Below are 12,842 nucleotides of genomic sequence, written 5' to 3'. Positions count from 1 at the left end.
TTCCTTGGCTTATTTTAGAATGAAGCAAAACTGTGTGTGTCCACAGTTCTACTTTCAAATCCACAGATGCAGATCTATGTGCACTGCACTGAAACTGTGAAGAGACCCTGAAGAACAAGGCTTCGGATTCTAAAGGCAAGGGAGACCAAAAGGAAGATTGTAATGTGTGGTCAGGGGTAGCAGTGCAGGTCTGACTGGCTGAAGTCCTTGTTATGGTGGGGACTGAAACCTGCTGCCGTTTTCGGATAGAGTGCTTAGAGTCTGTAGACCATGCTAACAGCACAAGGAACTGCTTGCTTCATCTAACTGAGAATTTTATCCAGTGGTGAGAACCAAGTCTGCCTTAGTCCTTTTGTTCAGAGGACTTCACCAGGCCCTCAGAAAGACTCAGGACAGGGTGGCAGAGACCTCTGCTTCAAGGACTTGGGAAGAGAGTGAAGATGACAAACAGCACAGTCAACATGGGACAGAGATGGCAAGCCACCCAGCCAACAGGGTGCTCTAAGTTCACTGTGCAGTATTGCATGGCTTGTCTTCAAAGTGCTAAGACTATTTTTTCTCAAGTATCTCAACACCTCTACAGTAATTGGACAGTTCCCAATATCTGGCTTGTCTCTTCAAGGTCAGATAAATGCTAAAGCAGGGGCTAAGGTGGGGTAGTGGGGGTGGGGGTGGCGTGGAGGTCGAGGGGGTGGGGGTGGGGGTGGGGAATGGCCGACCAGAGGAGAGCAAGTTTGTTATGCTCCATGAGCCTACAGTACTCTCTCTGGGTGAAGCCAGCCCACACTGGCCCAAAACTGCTTTATCAGATTGCTCTGCTCCACCTTTTTCCTCAGGTCGTCTGAATTCTAGCACTGTTATCAGACAAAGCCCTGGGAATCGCTGAGAGCAGTCTCACAGTTACATGCTGGAGTGTGCTAAAACTTCCCAGCTGACCTCTGGGACCATGTTCAGAAATTCTTGCATGCATCTGACCTTGCTCTAAGGCTTTAATTTTCTGTGTCGACTTTTTTGTTAGAATTCCTAAAATAAATTGGGAAGCCACTAAGTTTTTATTGCGTCCATTTGGTACCCTGTGGTTTAAGTTTTACATTCAAGTGCTAAAAATAAACGCAATCCCAGTTAGAGGCATTTAGGATTAGAACCTGATTCAAAAGGGCTGGACTTCTCCAATTATGCAAGATGACAAAACCAATAGAGAAGGGGTTTTTGTTTGTTTGTTTGTTTGTTTGTTTGTTTTGTTTTGTTTTTTTTGAACAGTGAAAAGCTGACATTGGTGTACATAGAATTCTCATGGTGGTCCGTGTGTGTCAGAAGGCTTAGGGCTAATGCAGTCCTTAATGAGAAAAGAGAAATAATGGAGCAGTTGTTTATAAATCAGTACACACTCTAGTGAGAGCCACAGACAATGAACTCTCCATATGATCCGGGCTATGGTCTGTGCAGTACAAGTTTCCAGGGACTTTTATTTTGCCTGGGTGACTCTGAGAGACACTTTCACAGTGTAACACCTCTGATAGTTCCCCCACTAAGAGAAATCAAATCGGTTCACTTTCAACTTGGAGTGCAATTAAGAGTTCCTTAGGGTTAGGGAATAGAACCCTGAGACTTACATGATTAATGGATTGGATTTGAATTTTGCTGGGGCAGATGGGAAAGGGCATCTCTCTGGGAGAAACCCTGGTTGGGAGTCAAGAAGAATGTTTCTGTGGAATGAGTTCCCTTGCTGCAGTCTTGTTTAGTGGTTGGAGCAGAGTTCACATCTGGGACCCCTTGGAGAATTCAGTACTGCGAGAACAGGGAACTAGGAGGAAGCAGAAGTAATATATTTTGAAAGGCTTAATCTGATCTCTTGCCTGTCTTCAAAGGAAGCGTCATTTGTAAAAGACATGCATGCTCCTGAAGAAAGGGCCCCTATTAGGCAATGCAGAAATAATAAAAGACCCGTCCGTCCCCAGCCTCCGGAACAGCGAGCAGGGAGGTAAAGGGACTCACTCCATGCTCAGGAGAGACTGCTGGAGTTGTTCAAAACACCATTTGTGGGTTCCTTCCTGAACCCTCTGTGCAGTGAAACACAGTCCCTTCCCTTTGTTTCTTGCTATAAATTAAGATATGTGTGACAAGGGGGCTTCCACTTGGAGCAGAACAGTTAGAACTCAACAGAGCAGAGTGGACTCTCATCCCCCGTTGTTTCCATCTTAAAATTAGGAAGCGTCTGTCTCTTCACACTTCCTGTTCTCAGAGAAGGTACACGTTTAGGCTGCCCACCAGCTTCTAGATCATAGCAAGCAAAAGGAGCTACTTCTAAGGAGCAGGGAACAAGAAGAAAATGTCCACCCTTGATGGAGATCTAACTGCCTGTCCATCCTAAACCAATCTCTCTCTCTCTCTCTCTCTCTCTCTCTCTCTCCCTCCCTCCCTCCCTCCCTCCCTCCCTCCCTCCCTCCATGTGTGTATGTGTGTGTGTGTGTGTGTCTGTCTGTCTGTCTGTACCATAGATAAGCATATATGTGTGGATCTTTCTGAAGTTTGTGTCTTTCACTAAATATATTGATCTTCATGCTGAAAACTCTGGGCCTTGATTTACATTATATTTAGTCTCACTAGTCAATAAGCGTGTGGTGGTTCCGTTTTTGCTGCTATCATGGTGAATCACACTATAACACTTGCTATGCTGACTTCTTAGATATGTGTAGGAATGGCAAAGGTATAAAATGGGCCCAGGGCACAACTTCTCGTCATAATGCATCTGCAGAGAGGAGAGAGCTTCAGGTTGGTTTGTCATACATAGAGGTTTATGAACCAATCTTGTAGTCCTGTATTAGTTCTGTGTTAAGATGACTATTTCAAAAATAAACACAAGGTTAGGAGTTCTTCAACAATATGAAATCTGATTTTCCTTCCGCTGTTTTTTGTTTGTTTGTTTGTTTCTCTGAGCTGAGGTCTTGTTCTATTACACTATGTTATCAAATTCACACTGTAGACCAGAGTAACCCGGGACTTCGACTCTCTGGCCTCAGCTTGCTGAGTGCTGTTTTGCAGACCTATGTGACCATACCTGGACCCTCCCTCACTTTTAAAATACCATGTGCCATAAGGTCCAGGCTGGGTGGCTATGGCAGAAAAGGGGTGCACTCCATGGTGCAATGCTGGGTGAGGTGTTGTGTACTTTTAAGTAACTCTTATTCTAACATACCTGGATTTTAGTTCAGTAGTAAAGCCTCAGGAATTGACCATCTCAGTGGGTAGTCCCTAGTCTGAAGAAATAATGTCACCTGCATTAATATAAAGAACTTGTTATCAATGGGGATAGAATTCAGTATTATGGTTGACATAATTGTGAACGTTTATAGTTACCTGAATAGCAATTCTCCTAATTTATTACCATTTTGATTAATTATAGCCAGCTATACTTTTAAATACTGGTGTTACAACCAACACTGAAAGTTGACCGCCGCCATAGCTCATACTACAGCTTCTTCGGGCTTCTTTCCAGTAGCATGCTAGTGTCGTGGGACTGCCCCTGTGTGCGCGAGCATGTGGACACCCTCATTACCAACAGCTGCAGCGCAACAGAAAAAGAAGAGAGTGAGATCACATAGTGTATTTTGAACTGGCATTTGTGTGAAGATATTTACCAGGATAACAATGTCCCCGCACAGAAAATGACCTTGGAGCATTATCAAGCTTTCTTGCTCTCAAGATAGCCCCTTAATTAAACATGCGAGTCAGGAGACTTTTCAGAGCCTGACCTACTGATGACACCTGGGCAATGGCTTCGGTCTTGAGCATGCTCCCATGGTAAGATGCATTTAAATATTTATTCCTTTTAGGAATAGAGAATATGCATGTAGAAGCCAGAGGCTGAGGTCGGGTGTCCTCCTCAATCATCTCATCCTTATTTTTGAGACAGGGTCTCTGGCTGAGAATGGTGGTAGTGCTTCAGTATGGCTGGACAGGAAACCCAGGAACACTCTGGTCTCTGCCTCCCCGGTGCTGGGATTCCAGGCATGGACTAACATGCCTGGCTTTGAGTGGATGCTAGGGACTGGATTCAGGTCATCATGCTTGTTCCCTAAGCATTTCACCATCTGAACCATTTCTCCAGCTCCATGATTAAAAATGAAGAGAAGAATTCTTGTTTTAGCGTCTGTACTTCTAGCTACCGACAATATTGTAGCAGGTTCTTGGAAGCTGTGACTATCCCAGGGGGCGATTGTGTATGTGTATGTGTAAGTGTGCACATATGAACATACATGAGAGCACATCAGTGTACACAAATATACACACAAACATGTACACACTTACACTCATACATGAGGGAGGACAGAGAAAGAAAGGAGAGAGAGAGAGAGAGAGAGAGAGAGAGAGAGAGAGAGAGAGAAACAGAGAGAGACAGAGACAGAGACAGAGAGAGGTAGAGAGAGCGCCCAGCTTGGAGGAAGGATTTTTCACATGAAAAGAGATTATAAAGTAAACAATTGAGATTTTTTTTCCTCCTGAAACCACTACTTGGCTAAATAAGATCTTACATTCTGCAAGATTTCCCTCCAAGTCAGAACTGAGCCATAGCAAGGAACGAGGTTCTTTGTGGTTTGAATGTGGATCCCCTTCGAGCACTTGTGGACACCCTCATTATCACACAGCTGCAGTGCAAGAGAGAAAGAAGAGAGTGAGATCAAATAGTGTGTTTTAAACCAGCATCTGTATAAAGATATTTGCCAGGATAACAATGTTCCCACCTTGCATTTTAGCATGTCATGCATCAATGTTCACTGTAAAATTGGTCATGTGCCCTAGTGTCAGTGTTTGCACACAGAGTTCTCTGCAAAGCTGAAAATCCAGCCGGTGTGGCACTGCCACCGGGACATGCCCACCCAGCATCAGTCTGAATAAGGACATCAATTTTGGAGACGTTCTATTCACATGTGGTGGTGATCACTTATTTATCTGCATTAGCCATAGGTCATTTTGCCGGATTTGTGAAGAGCTAGAATGCCCCAGTCATTTATATTGTAATGAGACTGGTGTTTGTAAGTAACAGTATTTAATTTGCCTTCAGAATTTGCATTCAAGTTGGAGGCTTATTTGTTTGAATGTTTCTTCCCCTCCCCTCCCTTCATTGTAGGACACCTGAAACCAGACCCAAGGCCTCATCCATTCTGGACAAGCGTGTCCTGCCTTTGCAATGTGTCTCTTGATTTCTCCTGGTCCAACTCTTTGGGTGCTTTCAGCTAATGGGTACTTTGGGTGACTTAACCATTTAAAAACACCTTAGTACCGTGAAATAAGCAAATTCCAGAGTCTTCAAGGCACATTATGAAGGTCTGTGGAGTGTCTCTCCCTTTTCTATGATCAAACTTGTTTAGACTTAAGCTCCGATGTTCACCAAACACATGTCCTTCCTTCCTTAAAACCAGGCCTTATTTTGAAGTGACACTAATTTTTATTGATCTCTGAAGAGCTTTGGAGAGGTGTGACACGGTCCTTCATGCCTGTTAACCTTTAAGTATTTCCTGCACAGAGGCCTCCTCCATGCAGCCGGGACAGCACATGGGGACAAAGCCATCTTCCTTTAGCGTTTCCAAGAAATTAATTGCTGATAAGTGGCACTTCCTGCCACCTACGGGGCCTTTGGATGTGATTAGGATGAGCAACTATTCTCCAGAAGCGGATAAATTTTAAAGCAGTAAACATGTAGATTACAGGCTGCATACACCCCATCTTCACACGGGCCGCCAGAGATAATGCTCCTACAGAGGGACCGCAGGGTTCCCAGGCCCTCCACTGCTTCTCTTTACTCAGAGGCCAACCAGGATGCACAGAAAACACAACTGATACCACCTAGATAATTATTGACTAGTCGTAGCATAGATGGTGGAGCCTATGTTCTCTTCTCTTCCTGGTCATGTTCTGTTAATGCAGCCTCGCTGGTTTCCATGTAAGACCATGACGAACTTCATTCTTTGTGATGGGATCTCCAGGAGAGGAGGCACAGGTAATTTAGTTGAGGGTTTCTATGGTATGTATGTGATTTTTGTGTCTTTGAAATCTGTGATGTGAAGGACTTAAGGCCAGGGCAGATGCATGTTTAGGGCTCTCTTGCTCTGGGTAGATGTGCTGCACTGTAAAGGTGGCTTGTTTGCGACCAGGGGATCCTGTAGAAAATGCATTCCTATAAATGTTCAAGTGTTCCTACAGAACAGCATGTGGGTAAGCTGAACGCAGCCCACACATACAATTGCTGTTCCTCTTGGCTGTGCAGCCTGCAGCTGTCTGCCTCATTTGCACAAGACCGTCTGTCTCCCTTTTCACAGTCCTGTGCTTAGGGGGCAGATGCCTGGACAGAAGTTAACTTGTTTCTCTTCGATATGCCTCCCGACTGCACACCGCAATCAGCTCTTTCCTCAATTCCCTGGCACCCCCACCTCCCAACCCCTTGCTCTTCTTACCAGATGTGGCGGGATCGGGTTGACCTCCTGCATCTGGCACCCACCCTGTGACCTTTCCCTTCTATTTGGAAAGTGTGAGAGATGGGGTGTGGGGAATTGCATTGACAGACAGAAAGAAGTTGCTCACAGGCTGGGGCTGAACTGAATGTGAAGCCACTGGGTGTTGGAAGGTTGTAGGTGCTGTGCAGGTGTGCGAGTGTTAGCGCCCTCCTTTCTTTTTTGTTTTTTTTTTGTTGTTGTTGTTTGTTTGTTTTTTTGATTTTACTTTTCATGTGTCTGGGTGCTGTGCCTACACATGCGCTGTACTGTGTGCATGCCTAGTGCGCACAGAGACCTCCGGATGTCCTGGGCCTGGAATTTCAGAGAGTTCTGACATGCCATGTGGGTGCTAGGAATCAAACCCAGGTCCTTTATAAGAGCCATTTCTCCAACCCCATGCTATCCTTTCTTAATATTTTCCTCCCATGGCCACTACCCACCTCAGCTTCTAAGGTAGTTTTCTTAGCATCAAAATGTAGTTGAGAATTTAAACCAGGACTGTCTCAGAGGGTGTTTCAGAGGCCATTGTCAAACCCCGGATTCTGTCTACTTTTAGGTTTCTTTAATAATAGAGTATTTTGTTCTCTAGAGCCATGTTCCTTCTGCCCCCATCTCCTTTACCTCTAACCACTCTGGGACCATGGGAGGAAGAAAGAAGGATGCAGTCCCTGTCACCAGTGGCGGTGGACTGAAAGCTTACAGAAGTGATGTCTAAGTTCCCTTCAGTGCTAGGACTCTATCATCTCGTTTCTTGCAGAGCCCACACTTTTCCCCCAACTCCCATCTCAGCCATGCTCTCTCTCTGCCTCTCATGAATCATGTCAGACTCCCAGAAGTCCCTAGGTCCTGCGTGGAAAACTAATGCACTTTCCCTAGCCACAGGAGAGACTCTTTTTGTGTTTAGTAATGTGAACCCATACTGCCAAAGGGTTAATCTTCTAAGACTAAGTGCAGATTGGGTAAAATAAGAGAAGATCAATGGTTGTACTCTGCCATGAGTGGGGTGCTCAATCATGCAGGTTTCGAGCCAGATCTGTAGAAATCTTCATGGCGGGAGTCACCTGGGCGTCACACCCGGAGGAACTCCGAGTTAATGTGTGGTGAACAGCTATATCAGGTTTATGCCTATAGGGTGGTTTTCATTGGCATAAGCTTAAGCACAGGAAAAATGGCCTTGGTAGTGTTAATTTTTTTTATGGGCAGCAGGGTACGATGGCTGGCCTTGGAATGTAGCGGCACTGTTGCAGAACTGAAAATGTTACCGTGAGACATTTTAAAAGAGCAATAAATATCTGGTTTTAAAACGCCGGCATTAAAAAATTATAAACTAGGAAAGTAGTTTTTGGGGGGCTGTTGTTTTAGCACTGGAGAGCTGCCTTTCCCTTTCTGGCTTTCTGAATAAGCAATTGTTTGGCTCGGTCGTTTGGTGATTCTCTGATTATTTTCACATTGAGCAAGTTATGCATTAGAGCAGAGAGGCCTGGGAATGAGGCCGTGGCTCTTATCACAAACGATTTGGCTTCGTGGTATGAAGATGTGGCTGTGTTCAGGCCCACACATCCTGTGTCTGCCCTGCTGGGGCAGTCCTTTGATGTGAGGGAGTGGCTCTCACAGAGGGCAGATGTTCTTTCCAGACGTGGATTGTCCCGAGCGATGCGTAACCAGCAAGCCATCTGCAGTCCCATGGCACTGGCCAATGGCTGTGCACAGCGCTGACCATCTTTGTAGGAATCCGACTACTCTCTTCCTCTCTCTGTGAGGCGGTGCTTACGGGTAGGGCTAGGGACTCAACTTATTGCTATCATTTTCCTAGCACAAATGGAGTAGGAAAAATCGAAATAAAAAATTAAAATCAGACTTGGACTCTTCACCCTCCCCCCATTTTTTATTTATTTTTTTATTTTAGCTTTAGGCTTTACCGTAAATGTGAGTTTGAGTTTTCATGGTCTTTATGGTGGTAATAATTATGAGTATTAAGCATCGGTCCTCATAGGCACAATAATTGTCTTAGTTGTTCGGTCAAAAGACTAGATGCTGGTCTTCAGAACCTTGAAGAAGTAGGCTCGAATGCCAGTGCAGGGGGCAAGGCAAGCAGGCAAAGGGCAAGAGCTTCCTTCTGTCTCCCATGACCTTTACATAAGCTGCCAGTAGAAGGTGTGGCCAGATTAAAGGTGGATCTTCCTACCCCAAAAGATCCGGATTAAAAGTGGGCCTTGCCACTTCAAATGATTTAATTAGGACAGAATCCCTCACAGATGTTTTTGGTACTTCCAGATGTAGACAGGTTGACAACCAAGACTAGCCAGCACACTTTAAAAGCTTCTGTTTTCAAAGCCTCGATGTGTGACTAAACTTACTGGGACTGAGTTTAACACTTGGCAGATAGGTATTTCCATACGTAAAATCCACACTGTGATTTAAATAGCATACTTGGTTCATGTGTATATGTTTGTGTATATTAACAGAACCTATGAAATTTCTATGTGCTAGGATTCAGTCATCTTGAAGATGAACTATTTGGTCATGTGCGTAAGGTGTATTTGGTTGAGTGCTTATTCCTGTTCTCCACTGAACTTTTTATAAGCTCACTGGCTAGATCACTAGATACCAAGCTACAGTGTTAAAGATTTGTTGGTTGTTATCCAGAGTCTGATACCCAACTATAGGCTCGCACATTGTCTAACTGTAGCCAATGAATTCATAACCATTATCTATTGTCCATTTTCTTTGGTCATTTCTGAATACAAAACATGAAGTGATTCCTTTTAAAGGGAATCTATAAGGATAGTTTACACATCTATTTCCTGGGTCAACTGAGTTTGAATATTATAGCATGTGCACTTGTATATGAGTGCACTTGTGTATGTGTGTGTGTGTGTCCGCGTGCGTGTGCATATATGTGTGCATGTATGTGTGCCTGTATGTTGAGCTGTTACTAAGGAAAGATTGAGACAAAAAGATTTTTAAACCCATTTGAAGACAAGGTATATCTTCATAACAAAACCACACTTACTTTTCAAAGTCCAGGTTTAACCCAGGAACCAAAAATATCCACTTAATTAGAGGGCACTCCAAGTAAATAGATAATTAGCTTTTGGGTTACATAGGCGTGCCTACTAAGGATACAGTTGGTGCCAGAAACTACTGCTGCCTACATTTCCTTAGAATTAAGTGCGATTAGATTAAGACGCCCTAAGTCCATGAGGAATCGTTACTGAGCAGGATGGCATCAAATGAAGAGGCATGTTCTAAGCTGACAAAAGGCTGCCAGGAATTCAAGGGAGTTCTCGGCCATGATGAACCTGGATGTAAATTTTATTCTTCTGGCCTACAACCAGTATGCTTTGACTTTCTGTGACCAAGTCCAGTCTTCAGTAGAACTCTGTGTCCAGTGTATTCAGAATTTGCTAACAAGGATATTGTTTCACTGATGATAACTATTTAAAAAAAAAAAACTTGAGTTTTTAAAAGAAAGCTATACCCAAAGATGTGGGCTAGGGAAATTAGCAATCGTTTCCAGAGCGTTAGAAACGTGGTGCAGTGACTCTAGCTCTCGTGTAATCATTAACTAATATGTTCTCTTGAGTAGACAGAGCATTCAGCATGCCATGGCACATTAATTGAGACAAGGAGGGCCGCAGAATGGCAGCCTGGCCACCTAGGAATAGAATCAGAACACGAAAGTAAACAGAAGAAAGGGGGTTTTGTGTGCATTGGGAATAATCTCATAGACAGGTGCAAAGCATTAGTCATGAGTGGCGTAAGACACCATGACACCCCTCTCCTCCCCACAGAAGTCCTTGATAATGCCTCGCCGTGACTCCTCTAGGCCCCCTGTGCTGATGTTAGCTAATTCGATCCTGTACATTTAAAAAACCCAACTGTGTGTGTATCCTGCCCCCAGTATGTATCCTTCTCCCTAAAATTCTTAAGGAAGCACTGGCAATGGGTGCTTTTCAATACATGTTTTCTAAAGGCTAATTATTCATTCGGTACTGAATGTATGATAGAAAATATGGGAAGATGTATAAATACCACAGGCATATGTTTGGTAGGTAAGGTTCCTTATTCATAAATATGCTGAGTGTGGTATTGCGCACTATCAACATTTAATCTTCTATTGAAGCAAACTCAAGAGACTGAAATCTATTTGCTTTACCCAGCCTGGCCACTGATGAATGTATGATTTAGAATTTTCCTTTTGCGAATTCCACAGCTCAAGAACAACACAGCTGGGCATGGCACCGATCGTATTTATCTTTTCCTTCACTAAAGTACAAGACGATAGCATCACTGGAGGCTTAGAGGGAGGGATTGCTAAAGAACACTTCTCCTGTTTGTCTACTCACTTGAGAAAGCCTTTTCAAACAAGTGTTTGAGATACTTGTGCACAAAGCTAGGCCCGTCGTCAAAAGAAGACCAAGTGAATGCCTATAAAATGGCTGGATTTGAGATAACATTTCCCCCTGAGTGTTTAGATTGGTTAAATATTAGAGGAAGGGAGATAATAACACTGTTTGTCCCCATAGGCTTGGACATATATCTGTTTTCACAAGGTTAGTTTGAAAGGCCTATCAAAGATTTTTTTTTCCATTCCAGATGATTTTGTTTCAACTTGATAAAGGACACAGGAGGTAGAGATTGGAAGGTACCTGCCAGGCAGAAACACGGAAACTTTGTGTAGACTTTATAGGATATATATTTCTTGATTCTTGTGAATGGACAGATAATTGGTTGCCATTGTGGGACACACTACTTTTCATGGTACATATTTATATTTATATCTTTAACTCTTTCTTGTTTTCTTCGCTAGTGGGCCTGAGAATAATGCTTGTTTGTAAACTTAAAACTTTTCCATTATTGGCTCTCTTCAGGATGAAGCTTATGTGAGTTGTAATAAATTTTACATTTCTCCTTCATATCTCCTTTCTCTTAATGCCCTCCCTATTTTTTTTCTGGGTCTCTCTATATATCCCAGGGGGGCTTCCAATTAGTGAGTTTCTAGTACTGGAATTGAAAATGCATGCCTAATGCCCAGATAACTTTTTGCAGTGACCATGGTTCTTTAAACCATTACTTGTTTTAACTGACACTTCTTTGGGGTTTCATCTGTTGCTTTGTGATTTCTAGCATCTCTCTCTCTCTCTCTCTCTCTCTCTCTCTCTCTCTCTCTCTCTCTCTCTCTCTCATTTTAAAACTCCTAAGTCCAAATCAACTATTTATATGAGTATTTAAGAGTGATATTCTGAAAGACCATTCTCAGTTGTTAAACTCACAACTATAAAATGAAATTGACCTGGTTATTTAATTCATAGAGAGAAGAACCAAGGTCATGACATAGAAAGCAAGATTGCTGAAGGTTTCATTGTTTACCCAAAGGCTAGAACCAGAGACTGTGGCTTAACCAGCTTGTTTGCCTTCTCTGTTATGCCAATATAGCTATGAGTATAACTGGCCCTTAAGACAGTAGCAACCTATAGAAAAGTGGCAGAAACCAGCACCTGGTTATGGACATCACAGCCACACAATGTTTTCAGGAACTCAGAATCCTATCTTCCCACTGTGTTATTGCTTGTCTGATCTTCAACCACATGCCTTCAAGATGGCTGCCAACTGGCTGCCATCCTACACACATTTGAAGCAGGGACATGATCAAGAGTGACAAGCAGCGTTCATGCTCATTAAAGAGTCACTTTTGAACTTCTTTGCTTGGAGATTTCAACCAGCAAGACTGTTTCCCTCTGTCGGAACAGAACTGACTCAGCTGCAGGGCAGGCTGGGAAATATAGTCCATTCTTTTCCTCCCTCATTCCATCCCTCTCTCCATCCCTCCCTCTGTCTTTTCTTCATCACCCCTCCCTCTCTTCCTACTTTCTTTCTCTCTCTGTATAGTGAATGTGCTAAAGAAAACTAATCTATTGCCAAGGTAGAAAAGCAGAAGAATTGGCATTGGGCAGGTAGCTTCTTGTGTGTCCCCAACTATGTTTAAAATTAAGAAATGATTAGTAGTGACTGGAGTGTAATGGACCTTACTATTATTTTTATTTAATACCATTTCCCTCCAATTCCAAGTATCATATTGGGTGATTGATTCTGATTGCATCATGAGAGATCATGAGAGATAGATAAACTCAGAGGTGCTTGCCCCTGTCTTGTGTGTTGGCTTTCCTGTTCAGTGAGACACTGGTGCCATTGTTTCCATCACCTCAAAGTAGACTTGGCAAGGAATATTGATGTGGCTCCGCCTAGGCATGCAGAGATAATAACCAAAGTCACTTAAACATTTCCAAGTCAGCAGCAAATCATTTGCTTAACCTGTCCCACACCTGTAATGGGTTCAGGGCCTCCTAA

The 12,842-nt window shown here is 43.4% G+C and overlaps 1 protein-coding gene across 1 annotated transcript in view; it reads left to right on the top strand.

Moving 5' to 3' along the window:
* Nucleotides 1-12,842, top strand: part of Mecom (MDS1 and EVI1 complex locus) — a 548,190-nt gene that overhangs the window by 362,966 nt on the left and 172,382 nt on the right. The window lies entirely within an intron of this gene.

The sequence above is a fragment of the Rattus rattus genome, chromosome 3 (assembly GCF_011064425.1).
Source record: "Rattus rattus isolate New Zealand chromosome 3, Rrattus_CSIRO_v1, whole genome shotgun sequence".
Taxonomy (NCBI): Eukaryota; Metazoa; Chordata; class Mammalia; order Rodentia; family Muridae; genus Rattus; species Rattus rattus.
The sequence above is the reverse complement of the archived record's forward strand: the minus strand, read 5'-3'. Positions and strand labels throughout refer to the sequence as shown.